This window comes from Canis aureus, chromosome 20 (genome assembly GCF_053574225.1).
Source record: "Canis aureus isolate CA01 chromosome 20, VMU_Caureus_v.1.0, whole genome shotgun sequence".
Classification (NCBI taxonomy): domain Eukaryota; kingdom Metazoa; phylum Chordata; class Mammalia; order Carnivora; family Canidae; genus Canis; species Canis aureus.
The window spans coordinates 26921023-26939016 of record NC_135630.1 but is presented as its reverse complement, the minus strand read 5'-3'; the positions used below and the strand labels follow the sequence as shown (position 1 = coordinate 26939016).

The 17994-nt window shown below is 42.6% G+C and overlaps 1 protein-coding gene across 10 annotated transcripts in view; it reads right to left on the bottom strand.

The window, feature by feature from the left end:
* Positions 1-17994, bottom strand: part of LOC144291601 (cryptic protein-like) — an 81683-nt gene that overhangs the window by 56767 nt on the left and 6922 nt on the right. For 4 of the 10 annotated variants that reach the window (XM_077861202.1, XM_077861208.1, XM_077861203.1 and 1 more), the window contains exons 3-7: positions 15686-15946; positions 11709-11843; positions 10274-10397; positions 9532-9610; positions 8594-8710 (exon numbers count right to left, since the gene is read on the bottom strand). The gene's annotated coding sequence lies outside the window, so the exon portion shown is untranslated. Of the gene's footprint in view, positions 1-6538; positions 8344-8593; positions 8711-9531; positions 9611-10273; positions 10398-11708; positions 11844-12716; positions 13013-15685; positions 15947-17994 lie in introns of those variants that run through there. The other 6 variants (XR_013358943.1, XR_013358944.1, XM_077861207.1 and 3 more) reach the window with 6 other exon arrangements.

Genomic DNA, 17994 nt, shown 5'->3' with positions numbered 1-17994 from the left:
AAAGACTGCTAACTCTGGGAAATGAACTAGGGGTGGTAGAAGGGGAGGAGGGCGGGGGTGGGAGTGAATGGGTGACGGGCACTGGGGGTTATTCTGTATGTTAGTAAATTGAACACCAATAAAAAATAAATTTAAAAAAATAAAAAATAAAAAATAAAATAAAATAATATGTTAAAAAAATAAAAAAATACAAAAATAAAATTCCCCTAGCTATTCGGGGTCTTTTTTGGTTCCACACAAATCTTAAAATAATTTGTTCTAACTCTCTGAAGAAAGTCCATGGTATTTTGATAGGGATTGCATTAACCGTGTAAATTGCCCTGGATAACATTGACATTTTCACAATATTAATTCTGCCAATCTTTGAGCATAGAATATTTTTCCATCTCTGTGTCTTCCTCAATTTCTTTCTGAAGTGTTTTATAGTTTTTAGGGTATAGATCCTTTACCTCTTTGGTTAGGTTTATTGCTAGGTATTTTATGCTTTTGGTTGCAATTGTAAATGGGATTGACTCCTTAATTTCTCTTTCTTCACTCTCATTGTTAATGTACAGAAATGCCACAGATTTCTGGGCATTGATTTTGTAACCTGCCACACTACCAAATTGCTGTTATGAGTTCTATCAATCTTGGGGTGGAGGCTTTTGGGTTTTCTATGTAGAGTATTATGTCATCGGCGAAGAGGGTGAGTTTGACTTCTTCTTTGCCAATTTGAATGCTTTTAATATCTTTTTGTTGCCTGATTGCTGAGGGTAGGACTTCCAATACTATGTTGAACAGCAGTGGTGAGAGTGGACATCCCTGTCTTGTTCCTGATCTTAGGGGAAAGGCTCCCAGTGCTTCCTCATTGAGAATGATATTTGCTGTGGGCTTTATGTAGATGGCTTTTAAGATGTCGAGGAAAGTTCCCTCTATCTTTGATCAAGAATGGATGCTGTATTTTGTCAAATGCTTTCTCTGCATCTAATGAGAGGATCCTATGGTTCTTCGTTTTTCTCTTGCTTTTATGATGAATCACATTGAGTGTTTTACGAGTGTTTAACCAGCCTTGTGTCCCAGGGATAAATCCTACCTGGTCTTGGTGAATAATTTTCTTAATGTACTGTTGGATCCTATTGGCTAGTATGTTGTTGAGAATTTTCGCGTCCATGTTCATCAGGGATATTGGTCTGTAATTCTCCTTTTTGGTGGGGTCTTTGTCTGGTTTTGGAATTAAGGTGATGCTAGTCTCATAGAACGAATTTGGAAGTACTCCATCTCTTTCTATCTTTCCAAACAGCTTTAGTAGAATAGGTATGATTTCTTCTTTAAACACTGTATAGAATTCCCCTGGGAAGCCATCTGGCACTGGACTCTTGTGTCTTGGGAGGTTTTTGATGACTGCTTCAATTTCCTCCCTGGTTACTGGCCTCTTCATGTTTTCTATTTCTTCCTGTTCGAATTTTGGTAGTTTGTGGCTTTCCAGGAATGCCTCCATTTCTTCTAGATTGCCTAATTTACAGGCGTATAGCTGTTCATAATAGGTTTTTAAAATCCTTTGTATCCTTGGTGTTGGTAGTGATCTCTCCTTTCTCATTCATGATTTTATTAATATGAGTCTTCTCTCTCTTCTTTTTAATAAGGTTGGCTAATGGTTTATCTGTCTTGTTAATTCTTTCAAAGAACGAACTCCTGGTTCTGTTGATCTGTTCCACAGTTCTCCTGGTCTTGATTTCATTGAGTTCTGCTTGAATTTTAATTAACTCTCTTCTTCTACTGGATGTAAGATCCATCTACTGTTTTTTCTCTAGCTCCTTTATGTGTAAGGTTAGCTTTTGTATTTGAGTTTTTTCCAGTTTTTGAATGGATGCTTTTATTGCGATTATTTCCGCCTTAGGACTGCTTTGGTTGTATCCCAAAGATTTGGAACGGTTGTATCTTCATTCTCATTAGTTTCCATGAATCTTTTTAATTCTTCCTTAATTTCCTGGTTGACCATTTCATCTTTTAGCAGGATGGTCCTTAACCTCCACGTGTTTGAGGTCCTTCCAAACTTCTTGTTGTGATTTAGTTCTTTTTTTTAAATTTTTTTTTAAAATTTTTATTTATTTATGATAGTTACAGAGAGAGAGAGAGAGAGGCAGAGACACAGGCAGAGGGAGAAGCAGGCTCCATGCGCCGGGAGCCGATGTGGGATTCGATCCCGGGTCTCCAGGATCGCGCCCTGGGCCAAAGGCAGGCGCCAAACCGCTGCGCCACCCAGGGATCCCGTTGTGATTTAGTTCTAATTTCAAGGCATTATGGTCTGAGAATATGCAGGGGACGATCCCAATGTTTTGGTATCTGTTCAGACCCAATTTGTTCCCCATTATGTGGTCTATTCTGGAAAATATTCCGTGTGCACTGGAGAATAATGTGTATTCAGTTGAGTTTGGATGTAAAGTTCTGTAGATATATGTGAAATCCATCTGGTCCAGTGTATCATTTAAAGCTCTCGTTTCTTTGGAGATGTTATGCTTAGAAGACCTATAGAAGGTAGAAAGAGCTAGATTGAAGTCACCAATATAAGTGTATTATTATCTCTGTATTTCTTCACTTTGGTTATTAATTGGTTTAAATATTTGGCAGCTCCCACATTCGGCGCATATATGTTGAGAATTATAAGTCCTCTTGTTGGATAGATCATTTAAGTATGAGATACTGTTCCTCTTCATCTGTCACTACAGTCTTTGGGGTAAATTTTAGTTTATCTGATATAAGGATGGCTACCCCTGCTTTCTTTTGAGGACCATTTGAATAGTAAATTGTTCTCCAACCTTTTATTTTCAGGCTGTAGGTGTCCTTCTGTCTAAAATGAGTCTCTTGTAGACAGCAAATAGATGGGTCCTGCTTTTTTATCCAGTCTGAAAGCCTGCGCCTTTTGATGGGGTCATTAAGCCCATTCACGTTCAGAGTTACTATTGACAGATATGAGTTTAGTGTCATCATGATATCTATTCAGTCCGTGTTTTTGTGGATTGTTCCACTGAACTTCTTCTTTAAGGGGAATTTTAAGAGTCCCCCTTAAAATTTCTTGCAGAGCTGGTTTGGAGGTCACATATTCTTTTAGTTGCTGCCTGTCTTGGAAGCTCTTTATCTCTCCTTCCATTTTGAATGAGAGCCTTGCTGGAGAAAGTATTCTTGGTTGCATGTTCTTCTCATTTAGGACCCTGAATATATCCTGCCAGCCCTTTCTGGCCTGCCAGGTCTCTGTGGATAGGTCTGCTGTTACCCTAATACTCCTCCCCATAAAAGTGAGGGATTTTTTGTGTCTTGCTGCTTTAAGGATCTTCTCTTTATCTTTGGCATTTGCAAACTTCACTATTAGATGTTGAGGTGTTGAACGTTTTTTATTGATTTTATGGGGGATCTCTCTATTTCCTGCATCTGAATGCCTGTTTTCCTTCCCAGATTAGGAAAGTTTTCAGCTATGATTTATTTAAATACTTATTTCGGCCCTCTGTCCCTTTTGGCGCTGTCGGCAACCCCAATTAAATGTAGGTTTTTCTTCCTCAGGCTGTTGTTTATTTCCCTTAATCTAACCTTATGGTCTTTTTATTGTCTGTCTCTTTTTCCCTCAGTTTCCCTCTTTGCCATCAACTTGTCTTCTATGTCACTCACTCATTTTTCCACCTCGTTAACCCTCATCGTTAGGACTTCTAGTTTGGATTGCATCTCATTCAATTGATTTTTAATTTCTGCCTGATTGGATCTAAATTCCTCAGTCATGAAGTGTCTTGAGTCCTTTATGCTTTTTTCTAGAGCCACCAGTAGCTGTATGATAGTGCTTCTGAATTGGCTTTCTGACATTGAATTGTAATCCAGATTTTGTAACTGAGTGTGAGAGAGGACTGTTTCTGATTCTTTCGTTTGAGGTGAGGTTTTCCTTCTAGTCATTTTGCTCAATGCAGAATGGCCAAAAAACAAGTTGTATTGGGAAAAGGAGAAAAAGAGAAAAAAGGATAGAAAAGAAAAATGGAAAAAGAAAAAAGAAAATAAGAGAAGAAAAAGAGAAAGAAAAAGAATGAAAGGAATAAAAGCATGGGAGAAGCAAACAGAAATCAAAAAGCGAGAAAAAAAAACATGGGGGAGTATCTTCTAATTCTGTACACTTTAAGTCCCTTGACTTCCCCTGGAACTTGTCCGTCTAGATGGTCTTCTGAGGTAGGGGCCTGTTGTGATGATTTTCAGGTGTCAGCACTTGGGGGAGCTGCTCTTCCCTCTGTCTGGTGCAGGGCTCAGTAGGTGTTGTTTACTCTGTGAGGCCCTAGGAGAAACAACCATGGTGGCAGCGGCAGCTCTGGAAACCTGGATTCAGCCCCCACAGGAACTCTGAAGCACTCCACCTGCAGCACCTGGAGGCTCCGGGGAGCGGGGCCTCTGCTCTGCTCAGCTTGGGGCAGAAGCGTCCTTGCTGTCCTGGGCCCTTCCAGCCTCTGCCTGTTGTGGGGATGACGGATCCCAGTTTTTGTCCCCGGCGCCCTGGGCTCCCCGGCCTGTGCTGTTGGATTCGTGCTCCGGCCATGCAGCCCTCTCCACGGAACTGCCACCCGAGCCCCTCTGAGCTGCTCCTGGAGCGATGCAGGCCCCTCCTCATGGAGCCTCTTCCTCTGCCGGAACGCCTCCGAGCTGCTCCAGGCCACACAGCCCCGTCTGCGCAGAGCCGCCGCCCTTGCCCCTCCGAGCTGCTCCTGGAGCTGCGCAGCTCCCACCGCATGGAGCCTCTTCCTTTGGAGGAGCCGCCTCCGAGCTGCTCCCGGCCTCACAGCCCCTTCCGCAGAGCCACCGCCAGAGCCCCTCTGAGCTGCTCCCGGGTCCCACCGTGCATGCTGCAGTCTTTTAGGGAGCTCGGCCTTGGGGTATGGTGCACCCTCCTGGGCGCACAGGTGTCTGTTAGTGTCCCAGGGAGCCCGAGGGCATCCCCGCCCTCCCCGTTCCTGCTCTAACTCCCTGCGGGCGCCTTTCTGCCCCAGAAGGCTGGTGCAGCTCCTGCTTCTCCAGGATGGGGCTTTCCTGTCCTGGGGACACTCACCCCGGCCTTAGCCCAGCTCCTAGCAGGGCCCCTCCCCCTTGAATGCCTTTTGTTTCTTTATTTCTTTTTCCCTGTGTTCCTACCTTGATAGAAGCGTGAACTCTTCTCACTGTAGCGTTCCAGCTGGTCTATCTTTAAATCTCAGGTCGAATTTGTAGATTTTTCAGGATGATTTGAAAGTTTTCTAGTTTATTTGGTGGAGACAGGTGATTTGGGGACCCTACTCTTCCGCCATCTTGCTTATTTATTTATTTATTTATTTATTTATTTATTTATTTATTTAACAGACACACAGAGAAACAGAGACACAGGGAGAGGGAGAAGCAGGCTCCCTGCAAGGAGCCCGAAATGGGACTTGATCCCCAGACCCTGAATCATGCCCCAATTCAAAGGAAGAGGCTCAACCGCTGAGTCACCCAGGCTTCTTCCCATGATCCATTCTTAAAGAAAGTGTTTATCAAGAACATCACAGAAGAAGATTTGATAAATATTGTCAAAGTGAGCTTGAGTATTTTTGACCAAGGAATGAATGTCGCTTTCTTGGTTGCTTTGCACACAGATTCTGATGAAAATCAGTCAATGTCTATTTGGGAAGAGTGCTGAGTGGTTGTCTCTTACCAAGAATAACCTTATTTAAGAGGATGTTTGCCATTGGAGACAGCGAAGCTTGTTACAGATTGTGATGGGGTACTTTCTCTCAACAACATTTACTCCTGCTTTGTTGAGGAATGTTGTAGTAACCATCCTGAGTGGACTGGAGAGACACATCCTTAGGGACAAACAATTTCCTCCAGATGTCCTTTCACTGACTTTGTGAGACATTATCTCAAACACTATGTTCCATCTGGCTTTCTAAAATCATTAATAGTAGTAAAGATCACTTTTATTCTAGGTAATAAATCTATTGATTAAAATATCATCAATTGATTAAAACATCTATTGATGTTTTACAGTAGGTTTACATCCAAATAATAAATTCACAATAAGTACTATTAATGATGATCATATTTGATTTGTAGGTTACTAGTGGAAACACTTAATTGAACTCCTTGGGGACAGGGCATGATCCCATGTTCAGGATTTGCTCCATGTTGTGCTCCCTCTTCATGGGTAGTCTACTTCTCCTTCTAACTCTCCCCCCAGCTATGTTCTCTCTCTCTTTCCATCCCTTTCCATTCTCTCCCTCAAATAAATAAATAGATAATAAATAAACAAACAAATAAATACATAAATAAATAAAATCCATTCTGAAACTTACTGAACTTTATTTGTAAATGAATAAAATTAAGAAAGGAAGTAAATATTAAAGATCTTGAACAATAGAAAGAGTTTCCACCTGGTTTCACACAAAATCAAGTCAATGGAAAACTCTTTACAAAACTCTTTTTTTTTAATTTATTTTTTATTGGTGTTCAATTTACTAACATACAGAATAACCCCCAGTGCCCGTCACCCATTCACTCCCACCCCCCGCCCTCCTCCCCTTCTACCACCCCTAGTTCGTTTCCCAGAGTTAGCAGTCTTTACGTTCTGTCTCCATTGAAAAACTAATTAATGACTGACCTTCCTACAGAGTATTAAAATTTAATCAGTTCACAAAGAAAACTAAAAATATTCAGATTATGGATATTACTGACAGAAGTTCAGTATCTGTCCCACATATGACAACAATCTCAAAAAGTTAGATAGTGTCACCACTGAGGACATGTGACACATCCCTTTCTAAACTATGGCTAAGAAAGAACCAATTTCACTCTTTTCTGTTAGAAGGAAGACTGATGTCTATTTTACTTGTTGAATAGAACATATTAGAGAGATGCCTGGGTGGCTCAGAGGTTGGGCATCTGCTTTTGGGTTAAGGGCATGATCCCAAATCCAGGATCAAATTCAACATCAGGAGCCCTGCGAGGAGCCTCCTTCTCCCTCTGCCGGTGTCTCTGCCTCTCTCTCTCTCTGTGTGTCTCTCATAAATAAATAAATAAACAAACAAACAAACAAATAAATAAATAAATAAATGAATAAATATTTCTTTTTGAAAAAGGATTATATTAGAAAAAGCACTCCCGTGGGGTGCTTAGGTAGGTTAAACATCTGACTCTTGATTTCTGCTCAGGTCATGATCTCAGGGTCATTGTTGAAGCCCTATGTTAGGCTTTGTGTTAGGAGGGAGTCTGCTTGTTCCCCTCCCTCCCCCTCTTCTGCTCCCTAACACCTCCCAGACACTGCTCGTTCTCTGTTAAATGAAACATTTATGTCCTATGGAGAAGTGATCAAAGACCATGCCAGCAAAATAAGTAAATAAGAAATTCAGGAAGAGGTGGTACACAGATGGAAGTCAATACCAAAAATGTTATTTTCTGAGTTTTGTGATGCCATCAATATTTCAAAGTTTTCTTAATTCTGCAGATTGCCACTTTAGAAGCAAAACTTGTTTTTGAAGTTTATATTTTTTCCTTAAAGCAGTCTAAAAAATTGGGGAATATTCAGACCCTAAAAAATGAGGATTGGTACTTGGCAGCCAGGCATTATCTCATCGTGGGGGGGCCACCCCATGTCTCAGCCAAACATGTGATCTTGTTCACCCCGCAGGCCCAGGGGACCCACAGTGCTCCATATATATGTGCCCAATGAATGACTAAACTTTTTGTTATTATTAGCTGTTATTATTGTTATTAGCAGCAAAAAGGAGAGGAAGAGGTTTCTGACAATCTGCTGAGGGAGTTAGGATGAGGGTTGCTTTGAACTTGTAACAGACAACAGCTGAGTTTGCATGGCTGTAGGATATACTCTGGAGCAGAAGCACTAAGGAACCTTACTAGGAGTCATCCTGCTTATCTTGGATAAGCCTGTTACAGTAGACTCTAATTGAGACGCCAGGAGGGAGAAAAGCCCAGGCACCCCCAGGGAGGTGGGAATCTACAGAAGCCCCATAGCCCAGTCTGAAGCTGTGGTCTGAGAGCCCAGGGGTTACTCCTACTTCCCTGAGTGGCCTCCTAACTCACCTGGATGCTGCAGCTGTCCCCTGTGGTCCCCAGCACCTGGTGTGATGCATAGCACATGGCAGCAATTTATGACTTTTCTGATTGAATAACCCTCCCCCTCCCATTAGGAAGTGATTCTGTTGGTTTGAGAGGTCTTCAGCCTCCAAGAATCCTCTGCAGCACAGACACTTAATTTCAGGTTTAGGAAGGCTTGGAAACTGGATGCAAAAGGTAGGTGTAAATGTATTTTTCAGGGGAAGGCATCTAGACAACTTAACATATTCTGCACAAGGTTTAAGGTGCCAAATAAACCTAGGAACATGGAGAAAATGAATAAGCATGTGCCACTGGAAAAAATCATCCTAAACCACCATTTTATATAGAGTAATACTCCAGGACCAGAAGGGACCATTGGGATGGCACAGTGGGGTTCAGCCAACCGCCCAAAAGAAAGGACTCAAAAAGATGCCTGGATAGGAGAAATATGAGGTCCCAGGACATCCTCTGTGTTCTACAATCTCGGGTATGAACCACAGAAAATCTGATAGGGTTGTCTGAGTACCTCACTGGTTGAGCATCTAGCTCCAGCTCAGGTCATGATCCTGGGAGTCTTGGGATCCAGTCCCACATCCGGCTTCCCTCAGGATGACTGCTTCTCCCTCTGTCTCTTTCTGTGTGTCTTGCATGAATAAATAAATAAAATCTTATTAAAAATAAAAAAGTCTCTGACATAAGTGCAAATCATTTTTTCCATAGTAACTGAGGCCTTACTCTGTTCCAAGCTGTGTGCTAGATCCTGGAGAGAAATGAGGACAGGTTTCCCAGGAGAGTGGACACAGCACAAACCATTTAGAGTGTGAGTCTGTCTTATTTATCTCTGTATTCTCCAGCACATCATAGAAACACAATAATTAGCAACTGCCTTAGGCAGTGGGTCAGGAGAGTTGTTAAGCCTGTGACATTTGGAATCTGGGGACCTCAATTCGAATCACAGCTTCTCTACCTATATGCTGTGTGACTCTGGAGAGGTCACGTCATCTCTCGGAGATTCTATTTCTCAGCATGTAGGGTGAGAACAAACTTCAAGAATCCTGGGGTCAGTTAAGAGACTAATTCATGAAGGAGTGCCTGGGTGCCTCTGCTGGTTGATTGTTGAACTCTTGGTTTCAGCTTAGGTCAGGATCTCAGGGTACTGAAATTGCACCCTGAGTCAGACTCTCTGGTCACCAAGGAGTCAGCTGGAAATTCTTTCCCTCTCCCCCTCCATCCATCTCTGCCTTTACCTCCCCACAGAGCCTACACTTGTGCACACAATCTTCTCTCTGAAATAAATAAATAAAATCTTTTTAAAAGAGAGAGAAAAGCTACTTGGCAAAAGGAGCCTGACACACGCGGAGTGTTCCACAAGCTATAGCTGCTTAATTCTGTCACCTCAATGTCAAAGGGCCCAGGTAAACACTCGGATCCCCATTTGCCTTCTGGAGATTGAGGAGGGCTCACCAGATCTTCTCTCTTCCTTGTCCACACTGGGACTGAGGAATCAGAAATGCGGGTTGTTGCAGTGGCTGTAGAGCAGCATCTAGTGGAAGGAAAGAATAAGTGACAGCGTCACAGGGACATTTGGTATAGAAAGTTCTAAACACAGGGACAAATGTTGGCAGAGATGTCAGGGAAGTGACCCATATGTGCATGGGAGGTCAGGCATGATCCCCTTGATGGGATCCAGGACTCAGTGCCAATGGAGGAGTGACATTCTCCCTCCTCTCTGGCCTCATTGAAGCTGGGTCTCCTGCTCCATGGGCTCAGATGCCCATCCTTCATGTTCTGCTCCATCTGTGCTGTGTCCAGCTAAGGACACTGCCTCCACCACAGCCCCCAAGTCTTCACAATCACGTTACCAATGAAGTAGTGGCCTCAATACAACACACAACCAGGGCATCTCCAGGCTCCAGGCAACTCATCCGCAGCTAGGCCTGTGTCCCCCTGACTCCAGGTCCTTGGGTTTCTGGCTCTGCAGGATACTCATCATACTGTCACTTCCATCTTTCCCCATTGTCCTGCCTTCCCTGGTGCCCCTGTGCACAGCCCCACCCCCTCCACCTTTGGGTGAAATAATCCAGAACAAACCAGTTTTCTCCCCTGTCCTTGACTGCCACCAAGGGCAGGGATTCAGGCACACCACCACCCCCAGGTTCTGATGGGTGAGTGAGAGTTGTGGAAAGCATGAAGCATATGTACATACACACAAGGGGTATTCCAGAAGCAGAAGCAAGTACTGCATCTTCAGATCATCATCAGTGAGAGAAGAGCATCCACATTTTCATGTAAATTCCTTTCTGACAGCACTTCCAGTGCACTTCAAGGATCTTGTGGATATAAACAGTACTATAATTAAAATATGCTAAGCTTACAAAGTAGATTATTAAAGGATTGGTACCATATACTCCAGACTTCTTAATACCCCAATATATGCTAATCCCAAATCTAAGTCCAGCTTCCAGTGCTGTAACAAAAAATACTTTTCCATCAAGTAGGTATAGATTTTGTCGCTAGTCTTAATAATATAAACCTTTAGTAAAATCAAATGTGTACCATGATATTTATTCATTTAGATGCAATGATATATTTACATTGCATATCATGTAAAATACAGTTATTGCTGTTATACTTTTCACATTTAGAAAATGATTCTTCTTACTCAAATTCTTTACAGATATCACTAATATCAAGTTATTTTAATAAAACCCACAAAGGCATTTCTAAAATCTTTTAAACAGGGATCCCTGGGTGGCGCAGCAGTTTGGCGCCTGCCTTTGGCCCAGGGCATGATCCTGGAACCCGGGATCGAATCCCACGTTGATGCATGAAACCTGCTTCTCCCTCTGCCTGTGTCTCTGCCTCTCTCTCTCTCTCTCTCTCTCTGTGTGTGTGTGTGTGACTGTGATTATCATAAATAAATAAAAATTTAAAAAAAAATAAAAAAATTAACATCTTTTAAACATTGGATGCCTGGGTGGATCAGTAGAATGGTGCCTGCCTTCAGCCCAGGGCATGATCCTGGACCTGGGTTGAGTCCCACTTCAGGCTCCCTGCATGGAGCCTGCTTCTCCCACTGCCTGTGTCTCTGCCTCTCTCTTTCTCTGTGCGTGTGTGTGTGTCTCATGAATGGTTATAAAATGTTTAAAAATAAATAATTAAAAAAATAAAATATTTAAACCAGTTTTCCTGGGCCAGTCACATTTCCATCTATGTGGCAAGATTACAGGAATTTTGACTGAAGGAGTTCCAACAAATAGCAATGAAGCATTGGTGTGGAATTAAGACATTTACAAAATTAATTGGATATGTATCAGTGACCTCCATAATATCACTATAGGAATATTCCTTCAAATAGCTGGAAACACACTAGTGTATACCACCCATGTGTATGAGCAGCAGTCCATCTTCCAAAAAATAACTACTCACAAAGTTTAATTTCTTTACTTTTTTTCTGATTGCACCAAGTCACCTCTTTAAGTCTCCAAAACTTAACACTGAGCTATTTTCAGGACAATGTATCTTCTCCCAAACTGTCCTTTGCTTTTCTCAATCCAGTTGTTGAGAGAACCCTTTGAGCTCCAGAATGCTTAAGGACTCTCTCCCTAATGGTTTAATGGTATGGAGAAGCGGGAACTCACCTAAAAATAAGCCATGGGGAAGTACACCAGATGTCACCAGTATGGATTCTTGGAGAGGAGACTATTGATTTGGGGTGGCTCTTGTTTTCTCTGTTTGGCAGATCTGCCCCAGATGTGAGCTGTGCCTTTGGAGCACTGTGCATTAGAGCAGAGAAGGGTAGGGTCATGAGCACTATACATGGCCTCCAGGAGGCTTGGGTCTGAACACCCGGGACCCTCTCACCCAAGCGCCTGCATGGCGACCAGAGGACCCAGTGTTAACTAACAATAACTTTGTGTTTGGAGGTCTCAGGGCCCTTACCTTAAGTCAGAATCCTGGAGGCCTATCTGGGGAGAGTCCCATTATTGGGGAGTAGAGGACCCAGTGCCATCAAAGGCAAGGCTGAGCTTATGCACTACTATGTCCCTGCGTCTAGCCTAGCAGTTGTGCATCCACACTGAACACCATGAGGAAGAGCCTAGCTAGCTGTCAGGGTCTCTCCCCAACCACCTGCCCAGGCCTAGGCTGGACATAGAAATATCCATCAATAAGCTCACTTCCTTCAGGTTCCAGATCTATAACACTGGGGATTTTGCTGGGAAGCAAATCTGACCTGAAAGGGCAGCTGGTGGTATGTCTGGGTGGCTAGTGACACATATACTTTCCACTCAGGGGGTGCTCCTGGGGTCCTGGGATTGAGTCCTGCAGCGGGCTCCCCAGTGGAGCCTACTTCTCCCTCTGCTTATGTTTCTGTCTCTCTCTGTATCTCTCATGGGTATATTATGAAATTAAATAAGGAAAGGGCAGGTTGCTTGAAAGATAGCTGTTGCCCAGGTTTCTGCAGCTTGTACCCCACTCATGCTTCTAGCACCACTCATCTCCCATGTCTGCATTTCTTCAGAATATTGGAGAACCAAGCCTCTGAGGGACAGGGAGGAGGGGGAGGCAAATGAGCCAGATAGAAGTCCACCCTTTGCAGTGTGAATTCCACCACAGAGCCTGAAGAGCGATGCTTCTGTATTTCCAACCTGGCCTATCCTGCCATGTTCATCCTCACTGCCATGGGAACCAGTCAGAGCATCATATCCTGGTTGTCACTGGAGACCATCCTGGCCTGAAATCAGGAGGGAAAACATTCTTGTCCTTGCATCATTGTAAGGAGGACATGAGCCTGTCTTAACTTCTGCCTTGCTTGACCTCATATAGAGAAAGTCTCCTTCCTCTGTGCCCCATCCCTTGGCCTTCTTCCTCAGGTTCAGGTGTATGTTGCTCACCAGGTCCTCGATGGAATATCTGGGGAGATGCCCAAAATCCAGCCTAGCCCTGGGAACTCTGCTTGGGGATCCCAGGGTGCTGCTACAATAGACCCACTCCTCCCACCACATATGGTCAGACACACAGCATTCCACTCACACTGCCTTCCCTGAGGTTTTGCCCCAGGTTTGGCGAGTGTGAGAACCCATGGATCTAATGTAACTTGAGAAGGAGGCTCTGGGCCCATTTCTCTGCAAACCTGGAACAGGTGGATTCCCCCTGACACCTACGGTTCTTCTGCTTCCCCCTTGTTTTCCTCCTGTAACCCTCGTCTGTCTTCTGCGTGTTTTATAAACAAAGCCTCTGTTCTTTTTCTTTCACATAATTCACAAGAATGCCCTTGCATATAATCCAGCGTGGAGAGAGTGGATGTGGTAGAGTGTCCAAGACCAATCATCAAGGACATATGGGGCTCAAACGGATCCCTGGAAAGAAATATTTTTCTCATGTGCTCTCTTGGCCTCCGTAGGGAGACACCAGGAGCTATGGACTCATTCCAGGGAGACTCCCTCCATCAGTCTTGGGAACAGCAATGACCATAGAAGCAAGTAACCTCTGCCCTCTGGCTGCAGTTTATTGGAGCAGATGTAGTCAGGTGACCCAGCACAGCCTCAACTCAATGGTTGTGCTAGGCCATTCAGAATTGGGGGGTCCACATTCTAGAGGCTCCTATTTCTGGAGCATTTTCTAAATTTTGGGAATGACACCAAGTAACTTGGTGTCCATCTCATCCTCACAACAGGTTAGTGTGATCATTGTTATCCCCATTTATATACAAGCAAAAAGGCCAGGAATTATAAGGGTCAAGATGAAGGTTACACAGTGAGGAAGTAGCAGGGATGAGGTTCAGTTATGTGTATGTCTGACCAGAGACTGTGATCTTAACCACCACGTGGTGCTGCCTTTCTTACTGGGCTCCACATCTCCCTAGACCACCCCAGTACCCCATACCCCAATATTCAAGTCTTTCCACAACAACATGCAATTCTCCAAATGCATCATGCTGGTGGTCGCATCTGAGCTCCTTGTGTGTTTTTCCTTCTGCTTTTGTGTCCTCCCTGGCTCTGTAACCTCAGATATGTCAGTCCTTACTCCATTTCATGGACCTAAGTTTCCTTGTGTGCAGAATGGGAAACACACGGATTGTCACACACAAAACACACTTTGTGGACCTCACAAAGTCCACATCAGGTGCAATTGATGACTGTGAGAGCAGTTGGTAGACTTTCCATTCTGGTAGCACATCAGTGAGTGCAGTACAAAACTGGACAACTAAAAAAAAAAAAACTGGACAACTGAGGTCCCAGACAAGAAAGATAAAATGGGCTGCTGTGTTGAACTAGTAGCACGGTACTTACCTGTAGTGTAGTGTCAGAAATAAGCTTTATAAAACTAAAAAAAAAAAAAAGAGCAAGGGATGCCGGGGTTGCTCAGCAGTTGAGCATCTATCTTTGATTCAGGGTGTGATCCTGGAGTCCCAGTATCGAATGCCCCATAGGGAAATTTTTTTCTGTTCTATTTAGTCTATTAGTCTATTGTATTTATTCTCTAATCTATTGTTACAAAATCATCCAGTATGTGAGAGATTTAAAAACTGAATTTATATAATTTACAAATAGTCATAGTTGTGAAGAAGAGTACAGGGGACAGACTTCCACGTCCATTAAAAAAGAGAGAGGGTGAAAGGAATATGATCAGTGGAATGGTAATAGTGCTCTATGGGGACACATGGTATCTATGTTTGGGGTGAGTGCATTTTCAATAAACATAAGTGACAATTACAGGAGGTACACCTAAAACTAATGTAACCTAGTGGGTCATCTTCACCTGAATTAAAATCAGTAATATGTGGTCAGGAGGGTGGCTCCTTTGGATCAGCAACTACCTTTGGCTCAGGTCATGTTCCCAGGATCCTGAGTTACATACTACTATGCATGTGTCAAAACATTCCCTAATGCAGAGCAGTCCTTAATATGAGTGGTCAATGTTGATAATATCTTTACACCAGTTTGTTAAATGTGATAAATGCTCCACACAGGTGTAGGTGTGAATAATTGTGGAGATTATGTGCCAAGGCATAGGGTGATAGGGTTATTTTAATATTATATGCTGCATTATGACATCACCCTAACCGCAATGTCAGTAACACGGTCTATTTATTAAAATACAATAAGAGGTTTATTTGCAAACATTTAACACGGATTAAGTATGCAAATGTTAGCTTCACAACACCTACCATTATGTCTGACCAACATAGAGTTCTTTACTATTTTGGGTATAAACTAATGACTGACCATTTAAATTAAGATTTTCAAACAAAAAATATAAAGAATATGGCTTGGTATATTTGTCTTTATAATAGCACCCTGAGCAAAATTGCATAATGGTTCTTTTTTTCTGTAAAGAAAGCAAAAGAGAAAGTGTAAGGAGGAGAGGGGCAGAGGGAAAGGAAGAGAGAATACCAAGCAGGCTCCATGCTGAATATGGGTTAATATGATGACCTTGAGATCATGACCAGAGGTGAAAACCAGGAGGAGGAAATTTAACTGACATAAACACCTAGATGCCCCAATGACAATATTTCTTGAGTCAATTTAATGAATGAATTTTCATTGTATCTTCCATTGATGTCTTTTATGGGTGAATTTTTCTGTTTCTGAAAACTTGAAATATTTTTGCTTACTTCTCAGTTCAGATGTATCCAGCTGGTTTCATAAATAGTTTTGGGTTTTGGTTTTTAACTCTAGATCCTGGGAAATGGATGACCATAGTAAGAGCTGTTGATATCTTTATGTGAGAAGACCATCCAAAAAGAGTGATAAGATTATCAAAATTCAAAATTTGATTCCAATACTGGTCATTTGCCTTGCAGAGAAACCTGAGTCACAGTGGGGTGCAGAAAATCTTCAGAGAAGCCATATTCTTAAAGTATCCAACTGAGAGTCTAAACAGATAAAGTAAAAAATAATAATAATAAAAAAATAAACAGATAAAGCCATGATGAAAAAACATGGAGTCCCCCCTCTAATATTTAAAAAGATCTGTTATATAATCTAGTAATCTGAGTTTTGGCAAATATGTCTCAAAGAGTTGAAATCTGACTGTCACAGAGTTATCTGCACATGATCTGCAACATCATTCACAACACCCAAGAAAAAAAGAAAGGATTTCACTTCCATTGATGAACAAAAGGATAAAAAAATTAGTCTATCTCCACAAGGAAATATTATTTCTTATCACACTTTCCCACTAAAGTGGTAAATATTATCCCACTTTAAAAGGAAGGAAATCACAATAATAATGATAACATGGATGGGCCTGGAGGCCCTTATATTAAGAGGAATAAGCAGGTAGTGTGAGACAAATACTGAATGATACTTATGTTCCTAACCTAGGAAAGCCAATACACGGCATAAGAGAAAAGAGTAGGAGCCTGAAGGAGGGACAAAGGGGGAAATGTTGCAGGTAGGGTCCAAAGTTTCAGTGATACAAATTCAATGTGTTCTGAAATTCCATCTGCAGACAAGGGCCTGTGATAAGCAACACTGTATTATATGTTTGAAAATCATGAAGAGATTAGATGATATCAAATGCACTTAATGTCAGAAAACAAGAAAATAGCTAGCAGACACTATGTGGGGACATACCTTTCTTTAGGTGAGACAATATAGAAAGACAGAACAACACAGTCTTTGAGAGCACAAGACATGATGTTGATTATGCCAAGAGTTACATAACTGATGAATAAGGGGACTGAGACATGACGTGAGTTGGATCGCAGTGGAGAGAGGTCTGTGAATTGCCTAAGGTCCCAAAGATCATGCTCTGCACGCCTGAACCAAGGGCTGCCTCAGTCTCTTTCTCAAATCCTCCTGCCCTAAGTTCTCTGTGCATGACATTTCATAACATGGAGATGGCCTGAGCGAATAGTAAAGTACAAATCCTATCTAAATCATCCAATCCTGGTTTCAATCCCTGACCAAAAACACAAAGCAGTTGTCCCCAAGTCAAGCTCTGGAATGGCAATGGGAACCCAAAATGTGGTCAACCTCCTCAAGCATTCATACTGCCAGTTGTCTCAAGTGGAGCCTTCCTGGACACCAGGGGACTAGCCCCAATTACAAGTGGACTGCTCACAAGGTGATTCAGAACCCAGGAGCTTCCAAGCATACTGTCCCATGAGGGCTCTGCCAAGACGCAGCTTCCCTTAACCTAACCAGCCATGATGAACAGTTATTGTTAATTCATGTCATTCAGGCATGTTTTAGGTCTCAGGTTGAATGTATTTTCAGACATATTACCATATGTGTCCGATACTGTTTTTTTTCTTAATAAGGCACCATGCCCAACATAGACAAGGGCACATGACTCTAGATCAAGAGTCGCATTCTTCATCAATGAGCCATCCAGGCACTCGCCATTCTGATTCCAATTCTTAGTATTTTTGGGCCACATCCTGAAGTCAGACCGTGCCATGACACTGATTGGCCAGGCATTGATCAGCATTGTATCTCACCTGTACAAGTGAATGGCAAAGGTGTGATGATAGCAAGCTAACCATAAACTGGCCCTTTTGTCTATCTTTCATTGTCCCAGGAGTAGGCTTACAGGATTTCAGCATTACTAGCCTCACCATACAGACAAAGCCATCATGAAAGAAACTCCTCAATTCTGAGCAGATTGAGGTCATGTGCTGAGGGACAGCTCAACAATGACAGACTTCTCTTCCTGACCAGGGTTTCTAATGGTGCCTCCAAACCCTCAGAATCTGCAAACCAAACCATGGCTTGAATTGACACTATCATAGCTTTAAACGGACCATAATAATGCTTTGAACTGACCAGATCTGTGACTTAGGACTGACCAGGCTTCTGTGCACGTTCCTATTAGTGACTATGGAAAGATCTCTCCCACTACAGCTCAAGAGCTTCCCTGAGCTATATAACTACTGAAATGACCTCATAATGGTGAAAATTTTGGGATTTCCCTTGG